Below are 18,860 nucleotides of genomic sequence, written 5' to 3'. Positions count from 1 at the left end.
GGCATGCGGTTTTCTGTAAGGTGGAGGTACCTCCCCAGTTGGGCTCTGCTCTAGATCTGGAATGACATCCGCTGTCCTGTGCCCTACCACACAAAGCGAGATGTCATTCACAGTGCCCATACCTCTTTTTGGACGTAGTTTAAGGACATACCCGGGTCCAAAGGACATACCCGGGTCCAAGTCTTTAATTCTGCTTCACCATGCAAATAACCACAAAAAAGTATACTAAAAATGTATCGGTTCGACAGATGCGAAGAAAAATCACGTAATATGTTTTCTATTATTTTAACGTTTCTATTGGTGTTTTCTTTAAACGATTATCACTTAGCTAAGACCGAGAATTTATACCATAACGTATAACGTACGTGTACCTTTCATATTCTAAATGTGAGTACAATACTTGAAAACCATAGATATAGTATATACAAGTAGTTATAGACGCGCCACCGAGCGACCGGGGGTAAGAGAAAGAATATTCATATAAAATTTGGGCAGCATAGGACTTTTTCTCTTTAACTCTTATAAATTTCGGTATTTCGCCATCGCCTACCTATGATGCCGGTCGGTGATAAGGACAAAGCATGGCACTATTTTCTCTTTCCTCTTATAGGAATCGCAATAAGACTATCTTTCTCTATCAAAGAGTGTCAGGCCCTTGTTGAAAACCATTACCCTCCTTCGCAGTTGGACAACAAACAAATCTAACAGGATACGTAGCCGAATAAAATACTTCCACGCCGGAAGAGAATAGAAATAAATTTATTTGGCTCGGTGCACGGATAAGTTTGGAGCTGTTTAATTCTTACGGACCCCGGGTTAAGACGGGTCCAAGATGGATGGCGTCTAACAGCTGATTGGTTCTAAATGCGACGTCTTGAACTGTCATTTAGAAAAAATAACCAAATTCTTTAGCATGGAGACTATATAAAGGAGCAAATTATCTCTGTATGAAAAGTGTCCATAAAAAAACAGTAATTAGGCGGCGCCACCATACACCGAAATAATACCAAAAACAACCTACGTAATTTGGTCGGGTTATTTGTTGCCTTCTATGGTACATGTCATACTCATGTCCCAGAGCCTACCTAGCGCCACCTATTTACAGCTGAAAGCTGGTCACTTTTGCAATAGTCCTGCCATAAGAGATTGTCGTCCTTTCTATACCGTCCATATTCTTTAGCATACAAAGACATTTATAACAATCGGTTATATTGAACCTTTTTTTGTTATTTGTGCGTTTTATCTCTATGAATTTTTTTATTTCATTTTTTTTATACTACGTCGGTGGCAAACAAGCATACGGCCCGCCTGATGTTAAGCAGTATCCGTAGCCTATGTACGCCTGCAACTCCAGAGGAGTTACATGCGCGTTGCCGACCCTAACACTCCTCTCCCTCGTTGAGCTCTGGCATCCTTACTCACCGGCAGGAACACAACACTATGAGTAGGGTCTAGTGTTATTTGGCTGCGGTTTTCTGTAAGGTGGAGGTACTTCCCCAGTTGGGCTCTGCTCTAGATCTGGAATGACATCCGCTGTCCTGTGCCCTACCACACAAAGGAGAGATTTAATGAGAGATGTCGATCAATTTTACAAAAACTAAAAATAAATTTATTTGGCTCGGTGCACGGATAAGTTTGGAGCTGATGATATGGCTGTGATGATGTGACGAGCAGGGACCGGACAACCCTTTCCGCGATAAAAACCCTTTCAATGGGCGACACTTAAACACGGCTAACACATTGAAAGACTTTCCCTTTTGAACTGCAAGCCCATTCATACCCTTACCTTTGACTAACCCTTACCGAAAAGCTAACCAAAAATAAGGCTAGCTTACCCTTAACCCACCCTTACCTTTACCCTACCCTTACCCTTATCTTTAAGCGCTTTTTATAAAAGTTTCCCTTTGCGTGAAAGAGACAGGATTGGTATATATCTACGGTAGTGTATGAAAAGGAAAGAAAATACGTGCCTAGTCAAAGAACGCCGCCGTCGCCGCCGACGATCGCTCGGGTTCGAAGTAATGTGTGCTTTATGAACAAGATAGACGACTTAAATTAGCACGCTTATATGCTAAAAGGGAAGCCCTTTATAAGGCTAACCCTTATAAGCAATATGCAAGGTGTTGGTGAGCGGATGATAAGGGTTTTGTAAGGGTATTTGGGCTACCGATTACTCAAATGTGGTAGCTTTATATGGGGGTTAAAACCGGCCAAGTGCGAGTCAGACTCGCGTTCCAAGGGTTCCGTACATTACACAATTTAACAATGTATATTTTACGTGAACCGTGAGTGAAATGTCTTTAAAAAAACCCGTATTAGGGATCGGATCAAAAACTAAGTAATTAAGTCCAACTCACGCTTGACTGCACATTTTTAATAGGTTTTCCTGTAATCTATAGGTAAAGATCTATTTTGTGTATTTTTTTCAAAATTTTAGACCCAGTAGTTTCGGAGATAAAGGGGGAATAGTCGTTTTTTGTCTATTTTCTTGAATAAATTCTAAATTTTTTATCCTAAAATTATAAAAAAAAGTTTATTTAAGATTCTCACAATGAGCTCTTTCATTTGATATGCAACACGACATAGTTTGAAAAACTCTATTTTTGTAATTTTCTCATTTACCCCCCAAAAGTGGCCCCATGTTTAAATTTTATTTGTTTACGTTACATGTCCATCTTTGGGTCACAAACTTACATATGTATACCAAATTTCAACTAAATTGGTCCAGTAGTTTCGGAGAAAATAGGCTGTGACAGACGGACAGACAGACAGACGCACGAGTGATCCTAAAAGAGTTCCGTTTTTTACTTTTGAGCTGGTACGGAACCCTAAAAATGAAGTTTGATCCGTAAAACTAAAAAGGTAGGCATATTGTTTCATCAGTTTCATCACCTCAATATTAGTCAATATCATGTACCTCTTTAATACGAACGTTTCATTAGTTTTACTTTACCTCTGTAACTCGAAACCTCTTTAAGAAGAACAACAATCTACTATCTCTCTTAGTCGCTACCCCTGCTAGTACCTCTATAAAACGAAACTGGGTTAACACAATTTTTTGACATTTCCCTTGGTTGGTTGGTTGGAGGTTGCACTGTAAAAGTATTGTATTGTATTGTATTGTAGTACCTACGGGCGATTTTCCGCAACTCGACGACTGGCGCCTATTTTGCGTGACATGGGGGGGTGGGCTAGTCCTGCCAGCCCAGCTCCTCGAGGAATCCTATCAGACCTTGGATGTTGAGTACGACGGGGAGGTCTCTCGGGGATCCGAGATGTTTTGCCCTGTATGGGGCCACTCCGCTGCATTCCAGCACCACGTGAGAGGCTGTTTCTTCTGTCTCCATGCATCCTCTGCATAGGGGACTATCTGTGACACTGAAAAAGATGTTTGTTAAATAGTCCATGACCTGTTATGACACTGTAAAAGTATTGCACATTTTGTTGTAATCCAATAGAAGTTTACAGAACTCACCGTTGTTAGGAAAGGTCTAATCTCAAAACAAGCCGAGTAAATATCGTGCGCGGACGCAACACCATCGGCACAAAAGTGCCGCTGGACACACCTTATAAATGAACAAAGCGTTCACTTTATGTTCCGAACAGTGGAGGTTAACAAGTAACTAGGTATTTTTAGGGTTCCGTACCCAAAGGGTAAAAACGGGACCCTAGTACTAAGGCTCCGCTGTCCGTCTGTCTGTCACCAGGCTGTGTCTCATGATCCGTGATAGCTAGACAGTTGAAATTTTCACAGATGATATATTTCTGTTGCCGCTATAACAACAAATACTAAAGAGTACGGAACCCTCGTTGCGCGAGTCCGACTCGCACTTGACCGGTTTTTTTTTTTTGCTTAGAAACAAATGAATACAGACGCAGCGCGTTCACAGACGTTTCTGCTTGATATAAATTTTGTAAGTATTAGGTGTAAAGTAACACATTGATCACCATTGATAAATCAACTGTAGCTAATCACTTAATTCGAACACTTTCAGTTACTGATAGCCTGTAATTAAACAGTAAAAAAGACTTTATTTAACTTTTTTAGTAGATTCATATTTACTAATTAGGTTTTTTGCCGGAGTTATTACGTCATTTTGATTGAACCAATGAGTGAATTAAACCAATGATTACATTTTCATAATAGTCTCGGTTCTACGCGGGGTAGTATGTGGCCCTATCTGCTGCAATTCCAATAAAATACATCGGTGTTAGTGTTATTGCTAATAATTATTAATCTCTAAATTTACACATAATATTGAATTATACTCGTACAGTGCCAATATCTGAAGTTGCAGACCAAGGGGCCTACACGCCAGCCAAATGCCAAAGAAAAAAAATGTATCGTAATGATGCTACTGCTACAAAATGTCATGTGAATATTTAAACTTCGTTTAAATTTCGACATCATTTAAATTTCAATTGGCGTATTATATCAACAATTATTATCATGGATAGTTAGCTCTAGTAGATACCTAGGCTAGTTTGGTAGTTTCAAATCAAAAATTCAAATTATTTTTGTGGTTTCTCTGTTTTGTAAGCTGTGTTGTTGACTTGCGCACGCGACGGTAACTTGAAAAACCTCTTTGTTTGGTTTGTTTTAAGTCGGTCTTTTTGACTTGCACATAACACTGGTGTTCTATGGGATTAACTTATTGACATAGGGATGAAGATTTATCTCTCGCAGAAAACATTGCGTTTATTTTTGTTGTTAAATAAATCAAATATACTTTCATCATCAGACAAGCCATACGGTTGTTTGCTACCATATTCTACCAATACCAGAATTAATGTTCCATTCTAGAAATCCATTGATGATAATATCTTTAACCATTTTTTTATAAAGGAGGCAAACGAGCAAACTAATCACCAGATGGTAAGCGATTACCATCCCCATAGACACCCGCAACTCCAGAGGGGTTACAAGGGCATTGCCGGCCTTCAAGATGGGATTACGCTCTTTTCTTGAAGGTTTTAAAGTCGAATGGGTTCGGAAATACCTCAGGCGACAGTTCATTCCACAGTTTAGGTGTGCGAGGAAGTTTCTGGAGAAACGTATAGGTATTTGTGGACTGCCAACCATCAAAGTCGTGAAGATGGATATATTCTCAGTATGGCGGAAAGAAGCGGCAAGGAGTGGACGCCATTTAGGGAAAAGGATCCAATCCACAAAAAACTGTCAATATAATTTGAACTTTCTGTCAAAACGAAAAGTCATTGATTTAAATGGCAAATTTTAGAGGATGGATCCATTTCCCTAAATGGCGTCCGGTTGTAAGTGCATTTCGCTCCCACTCATATTATGTATTTTAAAATTCTATGACCTTAATTTTTTTTTATTTCTCGATCAAGACTCCTGACGCCATCTATCGCTAGTTAACTCATCTCGTCGCGTCAAAAGTTACAAATCACTTTGACGCATGTTTTCCGTCTGACTCGAACCGAATTCGAATCAAAAACTTTGAAGTTGATTTGATATTACGCCCAGTGTATTTCACTCCTGTTTCAGTTCATCATCATCATCATATATTTAAGAGTAAGACTTGTCGGTGGAGCAATTTCCAGTTTGGCGGTCCTCTGCATTCTCTTTGACAGCCTGATACGACACGACGTTGAGTTTTTCTTTTATTTGATGCATGCACGCTCTTCTTGGTCTTCCCTTCTTCCTCTTTGTTTCAACTTTCCCTTCTATGATGTTTTTTGATAAATCCGTCTTGTCGTATCAGGTGCCCAAGCATCTTTCCTCTTCTATTATATTAGTTCTTAACAAAGTAAATTAGTTATCAGGTGAACTTTTTTCACTTCAGCAGCAGCCCAAATCTAAAAGTTATCTGTAAAGGATACTCACAAGGAAAAAAACAAAACCCTTATAGCATCACTAGTGCGTCTTTGTCCGTCTGTCACAGCCTAATATTTGCTCAAAAATTACTGGACCAATTAAGTTGAAATGTGGTAGCAAAGATAGATATAACTCCGTAATAGATGGATACAGTCTAAGGAAAAAACGTGCCTCGAAAATTACGAAAATTTGATTCTCGATCAGAGGGCGCCACTAGTTTTGGCCTACACTCGTATAGAGGGCATTGACGGTTTCGTTTGTTATTTAACAATTTTAACGCATATCAGTGAAAGAACATGGGTCAAAATCATAAAAATAATTAATGCAAATAAAAAAAATCATTTATCCATATCTAAATACATTTTATCGTATTTTTATAAATCTTCATTTTTAGTTTTAAAGTGTGTCGACAGATGGCAGTGAATTTACTGGGGTTACAAAATTTACTATGACAGTACCGCTCTAGTATAAGTTACTCTATGGTGGTAGGTACGCAAATGTAATGGCTCCTCTACACGATGGCCCAGCGCTGGACCAGCGAGATGGCCATGCGATGGTTGAGAGCACCCACTATGGAATGGGCCACGTGTAACGTGTAGATGCGTACGATCGCTGGCGCACTACCTTTGATGTGCGGACGAAAAACCAACACCTTCACCATCCCATCGCCATCCCGCCGCGTCATAAACCATCCGACACCACTATTACCCTCTCTACACGCCCATCTTAGTGGGCCAGTATGATGGCCCATCCCGTAGAGGAGCCATAACTCTTGTGACTTGTGACCCAAAGGTGGACATGATCGTAAATATTTTTTAACGAAAGACTTTTTGTGTCGAGGTACGTTTAAAAATATTTCAATAATCGGCCCAGTAATCAAATCAAGTTCAGATCTCAAAGTCCAAATGCCCCTTCATCTCATCCGATGGCGCCACTCGATTTATTAACTTAATGCAGACAGATTCTCCAAACATATCTAACTCCGACATAACTTGAGCTTTAGATCTGTAATAGCTATAAGAAAATAGGGGTCAGACTTAAACTGGTTATTTGAACAAGTGAGAACTGAAGAACATTCAAATATCTAACCACCAATGTAACTTGAACCGTAGGTCTGTAATAGCTATGAGAGTAGAAGTCAGACTTAAACTGGACGTTTCGAGTTCTGAAGAATAGTCGAGAAAAAATGGCTGACATATTTATTCTTTACAAGATGTGACACGGATGTGAGGACGTTTTTGTGTAGGGCCGTATTCGAAACGTTTTATTGACACGTTGTGATATGGCTTTTGGCGTGAACTTGTGAAAGAAGCGTCACGGTAAAAACAAGCTGGTTAATCTCGTGATGTATTACGTTATTTACGGTCAATATCAACGACGTTACGACTTATCAAGACTATGTCAAAATGTGCCTTTTTAGGGTTCCGTACCCAAAGGGTAAAAACGGGACCCTATTACTAAGACTCCGCTATCCGTCTGTCCGTCTGTTCGTCTGTATGTCTGTCACCAGGCTGTATCTCATGAACCGTGATAGCTAGACAGTTGAAATTTTCACACATGATGTATTTCTGTTGCCGCTATAACAACAAATACTAAAAAGTACGGAACCCTCGGTGCGCGAGTCCGGTTTTAAATGTCATTATTAATGATAAAAGATAATGATGGGTAAAACTTTATAATTATGTACGTACAGGCTGTCCAGAAAATCTCTGGACCAGATTTCCGATTTATGGATCGCTGGCCAGCGGAGCAGAGCTCCTAAAATAGTCTAGAAATGCACCGGATCTTCGGTTACTATCCGGTATCCGGCCTATCCGGTCCATATTTTAATATTATACGACCTAATACGCGAACTCGCGCTCGAAGGGTTCCGTACCATTTCGCAAAAAACGCCAAAAATATCACGTTTGTTGTACGGGAGCCCCACTTAAATGTTTATATTATTCTGCTTTTAGTATTTGTTGTTATAGCGGCAACAGAAATACATCATCTGTGAAAATTTCAACTGTCTAGCTATCACGGTTCATGAGATACAGGCTGGTCACAGACGGACAGACAGACAGCGGAGTCTTACTAATAAGGGTCCCTTTTTTACCCTTTGGGTACGGAACCTAAAAAATGATATCCGCGCTCATCTTCTTTCAAAAAATTGCTTAAATATTTTAGTTTTATTTTAATCAGATTTTTAATCGAAACTTTTATAGAATTGTCAATATAACCGTTAATAACAGAATTTCCTCGGACTGACAAAATGGGGTAATATCCTCAATATATGTGTACGAGTATAAATATAATAAAGTTATATAGTACAGTCGCCATCAGATATATCGGAGCGGCCGAGGTGCTCAAAAATATCTGAACACGCACTCTAGAGCGGTACTGTCATAGTAAATTTTGTAACCCCAGTAAATTCACTGCCATCTGTCGACACACTTTAAAACTAAAAATAAATATTTTTTTTAAATACGATAAAATGTATTTAGATATGGATAAATGTTTTTTTTTTATTTGCATTAATTATTTTAATGATTTTGACCCATGTTCTTTCACAGATATGCGTTAAAATTGTTAAATAACAAACGAAACCGTCAACACCATCTATACGACAGTTGGCCAAAGCTAGTAGCGCCCTCTGAACGAGAATCAAATTTTCTTGATTTTCGAGGCACGTTTTTTCCTTAGACTGTATCCATCTATTACGGAGTTATATTTATCTTTGATAACAGGATTTCCTCGGACTGACAAAAAGGGTAATATTCTCAATATATAGGTATGTGTACGAGTATAGATATAATAAAGTTATATAGTACAGTCGCCATCAGATATATCGGAGCGGCCGAGGTGCTCAAAAATATCTGAACACGAATAAAACGCCTTGACAACAGAGGCGTGTGCAGATATTTGTGAGCACCATGGCCGCTCCGATATATCTGATGGCGACTGTACTAATAGATACGACGAGAGCGTGCTTGGCCACCGAAAGATTGTTTTCTGCACTCGTACAGCCGGAGAGACAAGCGTTACTAATAGTGTGTATTTACCACTTCCCTTTTTTTACATGTAAGGTGTTTTTTTTAGGGTTCCGTACCCAAAGGGTATAAACGGGACTTACGGGACCCTATTACTAAGACTCCGCTGTCTGTCTGTCCGTCTGTCAATGGGATGTATCTAATGTACCGTGATAGTTAGACTAGCAAAAAATCATATATACCTGTATAATAGAATATAATATTATATATTCGGTACTTTTAGCCTGTTAACATGCATAGTGTTTTCAACCCGAATTTCATACTTTTAAGTTTTCGGCAAGCTCGGTTCTTCATACAAACGTAGTTACGCTCTCATTTTAAAACGACTAGCTAGATTGCACTGAAACTTTGTACTTACAATAGGATAAGGTACATTTAGGTCTGTAATTAGTTTATGTAGCTTCAGATACCATAGTAAAATACAGCGAATTTATATTTTTCATACAAAACTTGTTTTTGCTCTATTTCGTTTGTTTTATACACTAGAGCTATACAAAACTAATTATATACCTAGATATACCTCATTTCATTGTATGTTCAAAGTTTCATTAGAATCCAACACGTAGTTTTATAATGAGAACGAAACTCCGTTTGTATGGAAGGTGAAATTCGGCCGAGCTTGCCAGGGATTCTTAAAATTGCATTTGTATATACTATTTCTTTTATGCCAATATCGCAATACCAAAATCAAATATCATTTATTTCAGACAACTAGTGCTACATTCAACAATAAAAATATTTAAAAGCCAAAGATAATTTTGGCGAAATATATAAAATTTTGGTGTTTGACGATCTTTTAGTGAAATTTTTATTATGAAGTTTAACATATCTATAATAATTCAATATTTTTTAAGAACAATAGCAACTGCATCAATAAATTGCTCTGATATTTAGATTAAGGTGATATTAACTTAACTAACTTAGCGGACCTAAAATGAAGACCTAGGCTAGAGTGGCTAAAAATACGTGAGTGAAACCGCTAAGTATATGTCTCACGATAGTTTAAATTCGATTTAGGTGATATTAGCAAAACTTGACAATTAAAACAAAATTGTAGAGTAGTTTACTCCGAGAGGGATGGGGCGTGCAGGGTGAAGGCGAAAGCAAAGACGATTTACGATGTAGAAGAAGTATATTCCAGTCGGCACCAGTTACAATTACACTAAACTACACTAACTATACTACTAAACTAACTGCCTAAGGCCGAGGCGGCGTCCTAAAGGACAGCAGTCGAGCGCCTAGGTGATGTGAAGAAATTTACTGGGTTAACTATGTGTGTCAAGAAGGCCGGTTAGGTCCCAGATGGTACGCTACCGTTCGCTTATTTCACTCCTAACTATTTCTCCACATTTACAAAAATCACTTCATCGGGTCATTATTCTAGGAAAAATCTTAACACCGCGAAGTAGAAACGGCGTGTACTAAGCACAGTGCCATCTAGTGAGATGGTTTGGTAAACAGTTAAGTTGTACAAACATGCCCATTGTTTTCATATGTTAACTATTTGGATACATTCAATATATTTTTAGGAACATGTTACATGATGTTCCGTATTTTTTACAGGGTTTCAGAAGCCAGTAATGACGAGATATAATGGCGTGCTAACGCCATCTCTGTGTACATAGACGAATGATACATATGTATGGGTCGACAATGTTACATTAATCTATATCTATGCACTTGCCACGTTGTATTAAAATAAAAGTACTACGAAATGCTTCATTTCATAATTTTAAAGCTTCAAAGACAGGAATTAAGTTCAAACATTGCGCGTCACTATAGTCATCTCGTGGGAGCACTTTGAACTACAGTTTGTATAGGAATTGGCTATTTCATATTTTACATGAATCTTGATTTGCACATTCGTATTGTTTGCATAAAAACTAGTCAACACATAACACAAGTTACACAAGGTTTTAGAATTTTAAAGCTACGGGAAAGATAAAACATGTCCAAAGTTTACCTCGAATTCGGGGCCTACTAGCGCCATCTAGTAGCCTTCATGTGAACTAAACATGGCTTATGGTGTATTTGAGAAAGTGTCGCGTTACAAAATTAAAAATTGAATTTAATTGAATTAAAAATTGTTGTTTAAATTAATATAATAATGCATGCCGTGATTGCCTGTAAGTGGGGGATCAATAAAAAATGTGCCCTTTTTGTATATTAATACTAATATGTAAATTGTATCTTCTGTTGGTGATCCTAATAAACAAATAAACAATTTAAAATTGCTTATTGCTAGGCTTATTTGAATAAAGAATATTTTGACTTTGACAGTTGCATAAAATGCGGAATGAATATTCGTGGCACTTTTCTGCGCGACAGTGCGTCGGCGAGATATCAAACAGTGGCACTTACGGACACTTCGTAAGCTGATTGCTGCTTCATTATGCCACTTTGTGCCACAGTGGCAGAACTGTAAGTCTGGCTTAGACGGTACATTATTTTATTTACTTTTCTTCACTACACCTTATTAAAACAGTCCCGCGTCTGTCTGTTTGTGTGTATGTATGTTCGTTTTGTGTAACCCATGCGAAGCTGAGGCGGGTCGCTAGTTATAAAGCACAGGGCGGATACGCTATACATCAAAAATCACTCGCGTTTCTATGTGAACGGCACGTCCGTACACGCGTCATGCGTCATAGTGTAAGTTGCTAAAAAATAGTACTGAGAGCACGCCAGAAGTCCGCTAGATTTCTTTCGCGGGGCGAGGTAATTCGAGTCGGGGCGGGGCGGTGCGTGGCCGTTCTTTATGATAATTTTTATTCTGTGACTAAAGTACAGGCTAAACTGGCCACTTTGTAAGGAAATATATATATATATATTTCCTTACAAAGTGGCCAGTTTAGCTTATAGTTTGAAATTTTGCAGTATATATATATATATATATATACTGCAAAATTTCAAACACCCAACTCCTGCTTTCTATCTCAGGTGGACGTTGGTATTAGGAGATAGGGTGGCCACACTGAAGGAAAAACAAGGATTGTTTATAACGTATTTTATAGGTTTTTTAAATAATAGACACTACCACGTATCCTTAACGGTAGCTAAATTTATGGTTAGCTGAGTATTAGCACAGAATAAGTAATAGTGTTATCATACAGAACGGCCAAATCTTACATTTTTAGGGGACCTGTCAATCAATATAACCATAGAGTAACTTATACTAGAGCGGTACTGTCATAGTAAATTTTGTAACCCCAGTAAATTCACTGCCATCTGTCGACACACTATAAAACTAAAAATGAAGATTTATAAAAATACGATAAAATGTATTTAAATATGGATAAATGATTTTTTTTATTTGCATTTCTTATTTTTATGATTTTGACCCATGTTCTTTCACTGATATGCGTTAAAATTGTTAAATAACAAACGAAAACCGCCAACGCCATCTATACAACAGTAGGCCAAAGCTAGTAGCGCCCTCTGAACGAGAATGAAATTTTCTTGATTTTCGGGGCACGTTTTTTCCTAGGCTGTATCCATCTTTTACAGAGTTATATCTATCTTTGATATAACCCATAAGTTCTTAAATTAAGCAAAAAAATATTGCAAAATATTGTCCCTATTTTTGTTTTCAGCATTAAATTGTGATTAGTTAAATATAGGAAAACTTGCGAATACTAATGAAATTTGCTAATTCCTATACATAGGTAGAAAACGGTATATTTGAATAAATACCTTAAATCAAAGATAGATATAACTCCGTAATAGAATGGATACAGTCTAAGGAAAAAACGTGCCTCGAAAATCAAGAAAATTTGATTCTTGATCAGATGGCGCCACTACCTTTGGCCTACTCTCGAATAAATCCGTTGGCGTTGACGGTTTCGTTTGTCATTTAACAATTTTAACGCATATCAGTGAAAGAACATGGGTAAAAATAATATAAAAATAATTATTGCAAATAAAAAAAATCATTTATCCATATATAAATATTTTTTTAATATATTTTTTTTAGTTTTAAACCTTGGATATAAACCTGTGACATACCTGTTATATTTTCGATTTATTTGTGACTTTTATGCCATTTGAAATTTAAATTTAAATTAGTTTTAATCGTGTGTCGATAGATGGCAGTGAATTTATTGTGGCTACAAAATTTACTATGACTACTAACTATTTATTATATCCTCTTTGGTAGAACGGTAGTTGAATAAATCCTTAATTTTTTTTTTTAAAGAGACTGTCCCGTTTTTAAACAAATCCTTGGTCACCCTAACACGGGGTGACCACACGGCATCGCCCAGGGATATATTTGTCACTCGTCTAATTATTAGTTATAGGAGAAGTTGCTAATACTGATGGATGGCTGTTTTGTATTTTGTAAAAATATACATTTGCCGCTTTAGGTAAGGGCGATATGTTTTAAGGGTTCCGTACCCAAAGGGTAAAAACGGGACCCTATTACTAAGTCTCTGTCTGTCTGTCACCAGGCTGTATCTCATGAACCGTGATAGCTATGATAGGTATTACAAATTAATATACTTTCGTGTTAGGTTACTTTCTGAGAACGCCACTTTCTGAAGATGTCACTTAACTAATAAAAATTTTAACATTTACCTATTCGAAATATGTATTTTGCGGCGAAAATCGATTGATATATCATATGATATTTCGTACCTACATAAGTACCACGAAACTCGCCCGGGGATCCGAACCTTCGGTCTGAAAGTGACACACCTCACCACTAGGTCATTAACACTATGCTAATTGTCCACTGACTTATACTAGAAGTAATGATTTCAACATTAACCAGCTTCCAAATACCTAATGAATCGAAAACCGCATTACCCCCCCGTCCCCACCCCAACCCTCCGTAATTTTATCGGGTTATAAATTTGAATTTGTATAATGCCGGGCATTAACCCATGATTTATACAACTTGACTCTGTTAAGATTCTGAGATGAAAAACAATAAATTTTGCGAGCGTAACTATTGCGTTTAACGGTGAGCGTTGTATGGATACGAACAATTCTAATGTTAAAAATCATTTTTACACCGCTGTGAGAAGGATTATGATTTATTTATTTATTTTAAACTTTATTGCACAATATAACAAATAAAGTACAAATGGCGGACTTAATGCCTAAAGGCATTCTCTACCAGTCAACCACCAGGCTAAACAGAAACATTACATACAGATAGGTGCAGGCATTGAACAAAAAAAAAGCAGAATAGGTAACTTAAAACAAAAAATATAGCGATAAATAATACACACTACCGAAAATAAACTCAATTACATAAACTTACATATATATTATTTGTTTCATGTACCCAGTGCAAATAATATTATGCCTTGAAAAGGATTTAAAATTTATCAACTGAGAATGGAATTATTGTGGCATTTTTGAACCGTCACAGGGAGTTCTCATTTATCGACTTCCGATACACATATCGATTCAATATTGAACACTAAAATCACTAAATATTAACAAGTTATAATAGTTAATGGATACTTGACTGTAAAGAAAGTCATTGGAAAACACCGGACAAGTGCGAGTCGGACTCGCCCACCGAAGGTTCCGTACTTTTTAGTACCTATTTGTTGTTGTAGCGGCAACAGAAATACATCATCTGCGAAAATTTCAACTGTCTAGCTATCACGGTTCATGAGATACAGCCTGCTGACACACAGACGGACAGACGGACAGCGGAGTCATAGTAATAGGGTATGACAGTCAGACCCCATATGGAGTACTGTTGTCACCTTTGGGCAGGAGCACCTGGATGCCAGCTTGGACCCTTCGACTCAGTCCAAAGGCGCGCTGTACGAATCGTCGACGATCCCAAACTCACAAGCGGTATTGAACCTTTAAGTCTAAGGAGAGACTTCGCCTCCTTATGCGTGTTCTACCGCTTGTACAATGGGCTGTGCTCTGAAGAACTGTTTGACATGATGCCAACGGCCGCTTTTTAACACCGCACCGCTCGCCATCGGCAGGGTGTTCATCGTCACACCCTAGCACCTAAATGGTCGCGTACTGTGCGGTTTAAGAGGAATTTCCTCCCGCGTACGCTTTGGCTGTGGAATGAGCTCTCTGCCGAGGTTTTCCCGAGGGGCCACAGTATGGGGTTCTTCAAAAAAGGAGTGTACAGGTTTTTAAAGGGTCGGCAACGCGCGTGTAATATCTCCGGTGTTGCAGGCGTCCATAGGCTACGGTAACTGCTTACCATCAGGCGGGCCGTATGCTTGATTGCCACCGACGTGGTATAAAAAAAAGGGTCCCGTTTTTACCCTTTGGGTACCGAACCAAAAAAAATCCTTTTCGCGCGAAAAACTCACCACAAACCAAAGATCATATCCACACTAACCTAACTACCACACAAGTCATCCCTAAACTTTAAACGCGACACATTTCAAAAGCGCGTACAACTCACAGTACTCTTAATTGACCAATCATCAACTTTAACACCTTCCAATACGGTCTATAATAAGTCAGTACAAAGTTCATGTTAATACCATCGTCAACGAAGTTCACAGATCGAACATGGACTGTATTGTAAAGAAAATAAGGTCGACAGGTGGTTAGTTAATTTTGTCAGTACATCGGTCAGTCAAAACAGTGAGACTACCGCGAAGCGCAAACGAAGTTTGACCTCTCTGTAGCACTTACGTACGAATTTATAAGTGCGACAGAGAGGCAAAACTTCTTTCGTGGTTCGTGAGCCCTCAGATACGGCCGGTTTATACCAATTCGTTACGCGCCATAAATACGTTGATTGATAACTTTCATTTCAATGAAAACTGCTTTTAATGTGTTTTATGAAATAGTTTTAGTGTTTCGTGCAAAACTTGTTTCGACAAACGAAACACTTATGGGATCACTTCGGTCTTCCAAATCAGTTAAATGCGTTTTTCTCAGAGACCGTTTGAGGTAGATACCTAAAATTTGAAACAGTTATAGCAATTACCACCAATAATATCCATACTAATATTATAAATGCGAAAGTCTGTCTGTCGGTCTGTCTGTCTGTGTGTTCCCTCTTCACGCTTAAACAGCTGAATCGATTTAGATAAAATTTGGCATAGAGATAGGTTGAGTCCCTGAGAAGGACATAGGATAGTTCTTATGCCGAAAATCATCCCTTAAGAAAGTAAAAAGCGGGGTGGAAATGAGATAATGAATGAAGTGCCTGCTAATTTGTGTGCATAATATGCTCAAATTGAATGATTGCTATGAGAATTTTTCCAGGCGCTATACTTACTTTAGCTGCTGTTACTAAGTCCACGCAGACGAAGTCGCGGGCAAAAGCTAGTATCGTAAATAAGCGGGTTATTTCAATTGTGTTTAGGTTTTTTATGTTCGTGTTTATGGTACCTAGGTACCTTACTCTCCAAGATCTATCGGCCCAATTCGAATAATGCTTCTAAGAGATCACTGCGGTACGGTACCGATCTGTCAGTCAAGTGACGTTTATGATTGAAGAAATGTCACATTAGACTGACCAAATCAGCCTATTCTTATTTTTTCTTACATAGGGGAGGAAGACTCAAACACTGGCAAAAAACGTCTTACGTAATAAATGAATGACGCCCAACAAAACTACATAAGCATTTTTTCACTTTTACATTTTCTACAGCTCACAGAGCCCCACCAGTATATAGTTAACGCTATCTGTACTGAGCTCGTTCACTTACCTGTACTAACAATGGCATTCTGTTAAACAAAAGCCATTATTTCTTTTGTGTGAGCGCGTGGCCTTTGTGCCTGAGCGCGAGGCCATTGTGTGTGAGCCTCAGGCACAAAGGCCACGCGCTCGCACAAAAGAAATAATGGCTTTTGTTTAACAGAATGCCATTGTTAGTACAGGTTAGTGAACGAGCTCAGTAGAGATAGCGTTAACTCAGCCAAACGCGAGATAATCGCGAACAAACATACATACATACTTACATACAAACATACGGGTCAAACTGAGAACCTCCTTTTTTTAAGGCCGTTCCATCGGTTTGACGCTGTCACTGTCACATTTCGCAAGAAAGAACGGGAAAGATCATGTGCGCCAAGTGTCAATTTTGATCGAATTTTGTCGATTTTTATTCATTTTAAAAACATTACCTTACAATATCGAAATTCGAAAGCTATGAAATTACTATTTAAGTTAAGATTGTTTTTTCTTCTTTTTAAGTTTATAGTGTCACATAATAAATAACCGAGTAAAGTCGGATTAAAAGTCCGAGTTAGAGATTACTTTGGGAATTAATTGTATCGAGCGAAGTGTCATAATTCGTGTATCGGAAGCTATGTTGTTAAAGATAATATAGTCAAGAACTACGTATATTTTTTCCACGTCTACGAATATCAACGCCTCTTAGAAAAACATGATCATATAAGGAGATTTTTCGCCTGTTAAAAATAGCTTAAAAGGTTTTTGCCAAGCATTGCCCCAAAAAACAATCACACCATAAAATCAAACCACAGCAATCATTCCAATCGCCTTACCGAAGGTAATTACCAGTTTGATTTATAACGGCTTTCATTCTAAACCTCTTTTCTTTCATTCGCGTTTAATGGAATGATTAAAATCTATTGTTTTCGGCACAATGGCGATCGATGACGTGGCGATTTGACAATTCTTATTTAAATAGTATGGATGGTATAGAAAGGATGCCAATCTCTTATGGCAGAATTTTTGCAAAAGTGATCGCTTTCAGCTTTAAATAATGATTCCTAATCTCTCCGGTGGCGCTAGTTAGGCTCTGGGGCATGAGTATAACATGAACCATATAAGGCAACAAATAAGCCGACCAAATTACGTAGGTTGTTTTTGGTAGTATTTCGGTGTATGGTGGCGCCGCTTAATTACTGTTTTTTGATGGACACTTTTCATACATAGAGATTTGGCTCCTTTATATAGTCTCCATGTTAAATAGGTTCTGAATTTCAATTATTTCGGTAAGGTACAGTACCCCTAGCACAGAATCCATACTAATATTATAAATGCGAAAGTCTGTCTATCTTTCTGTCTGTGTGTTCCCTCTTCACGCTTAAACCGCTGAATCGATTTAGATGAAATTTGGCATAGAGAGGTTGAGTCCCTGAGAAGGACATAGGATAGTTTTTATCCCGAAAATCATCCCATAAGAAAGTAACGCGGGGTGGAATTGAGATAATTAATGAAGTGCCTGCTAATTTGTGTGCATAATATGCTCAAATTGAATGATTGCTATGAGAATTTTTCCAGGCGCTATACTTACTTTAGCTGCTGTTACTAAGTCCGCGCAGACGAAGTCGCGGGCAATAGCTAGTAAGTAATAGTATTATCATACAGAACGGACACGCACCGCCCCGCCCCGATTCGAATTACCTCGCCCCGCGAGTATATTCTATGTCTATGTGTTAGGCCTAATGAAATGTTGACATTTACACTGCCAAGTTGACAGACAGGCCAATAAAAAAAACCGGCCAAGTGCGAGTAAATTTAGATTAAGGTACTAACATTGAAAATGAGTGCACCATTTCGCCGTTAAACGCAAGTTTGGCGAAACTTGTATAAGTTTAAAATGTGTTATACTTTTTTGAAAATAAATTTAAATTTAAATTTAAATGAGTAGGACTCGCGCACGAAGGGTTACGTACCATTACGCAAAAAACGGCAAAAAATCACGTTTGTTGTATGGGAGTGTTTAGTTTGATGTCCAAATTTCATGAAAGATGGCGCTGTTACAAACGCAAACTAGGTAACGGTAGTTCATCCTAGATTATTTATATAAAACTGTCAAATAGAAGAATAAACGATTTCTAGGGTAAAGAGTAATAGGGCTGGGAAAATGTCGGCCGACTCTAATTTCCATGTTATAAAATAATAAAACCGGCCAAGTGCGAGTCGGAATCGCGCACGAAGGGTTCCGTACCATTATGGAAAAAACAGCAAAAAAATCACGTTTGTTGTATCGTTGTATGGGAGCCCCATTTAAATATTTATATTATTCTGTTTTTAGTATTTGTTGTTATAGCGGCAACAGAAATACATCATCTGT

The 18,860-nt window shown here is 38.1% G+C and overlaps 1 long non-coding RNA gene across 2 annotated transcripts in view; it reads right to left on the bottom strand.

Annotated features, from left to right (window-relative positions):
- Positions 1 to 1,289: 1,289 nt before the first annotated feature.
- Positions 1,290 to 18,860, bottom strand: part of LOC134741966 (uncharacterized) — a 323,784-nt gene continuing 306,213 nt past the window's right edge. For both annotated transcript variants that reach the window (XR_010127912.1, XR_010127913.1), the window contains exon 2: positions 1,290 to 1,388. This is a non-coding gene — a long non-coding RNA (uncharacterized LOC134741966). The remainder of the gene's footprint in view (positions 1,389 to 18,860) is intronic.

Source organism: Cydia strobilella, chromosome 6, assembly GCF_947568885.1.
Source record: "Cydia strobilella chromosome 6, ilCydStro3.1, whole genome shotgun sequence".
Classification (NCBI taxonomy): domain Eukaryota; kingdom Metazoa; phylum Arthropoda; class Insecta; order Lepidoptera; family Tortricidae; genus Cydia; species Cydia strobilella.
The sequence above is the reverse complement of the archived record's forward strand: the minus strand, read 5'-3'. Positions and strand labels throughout refer to the sequence as shown.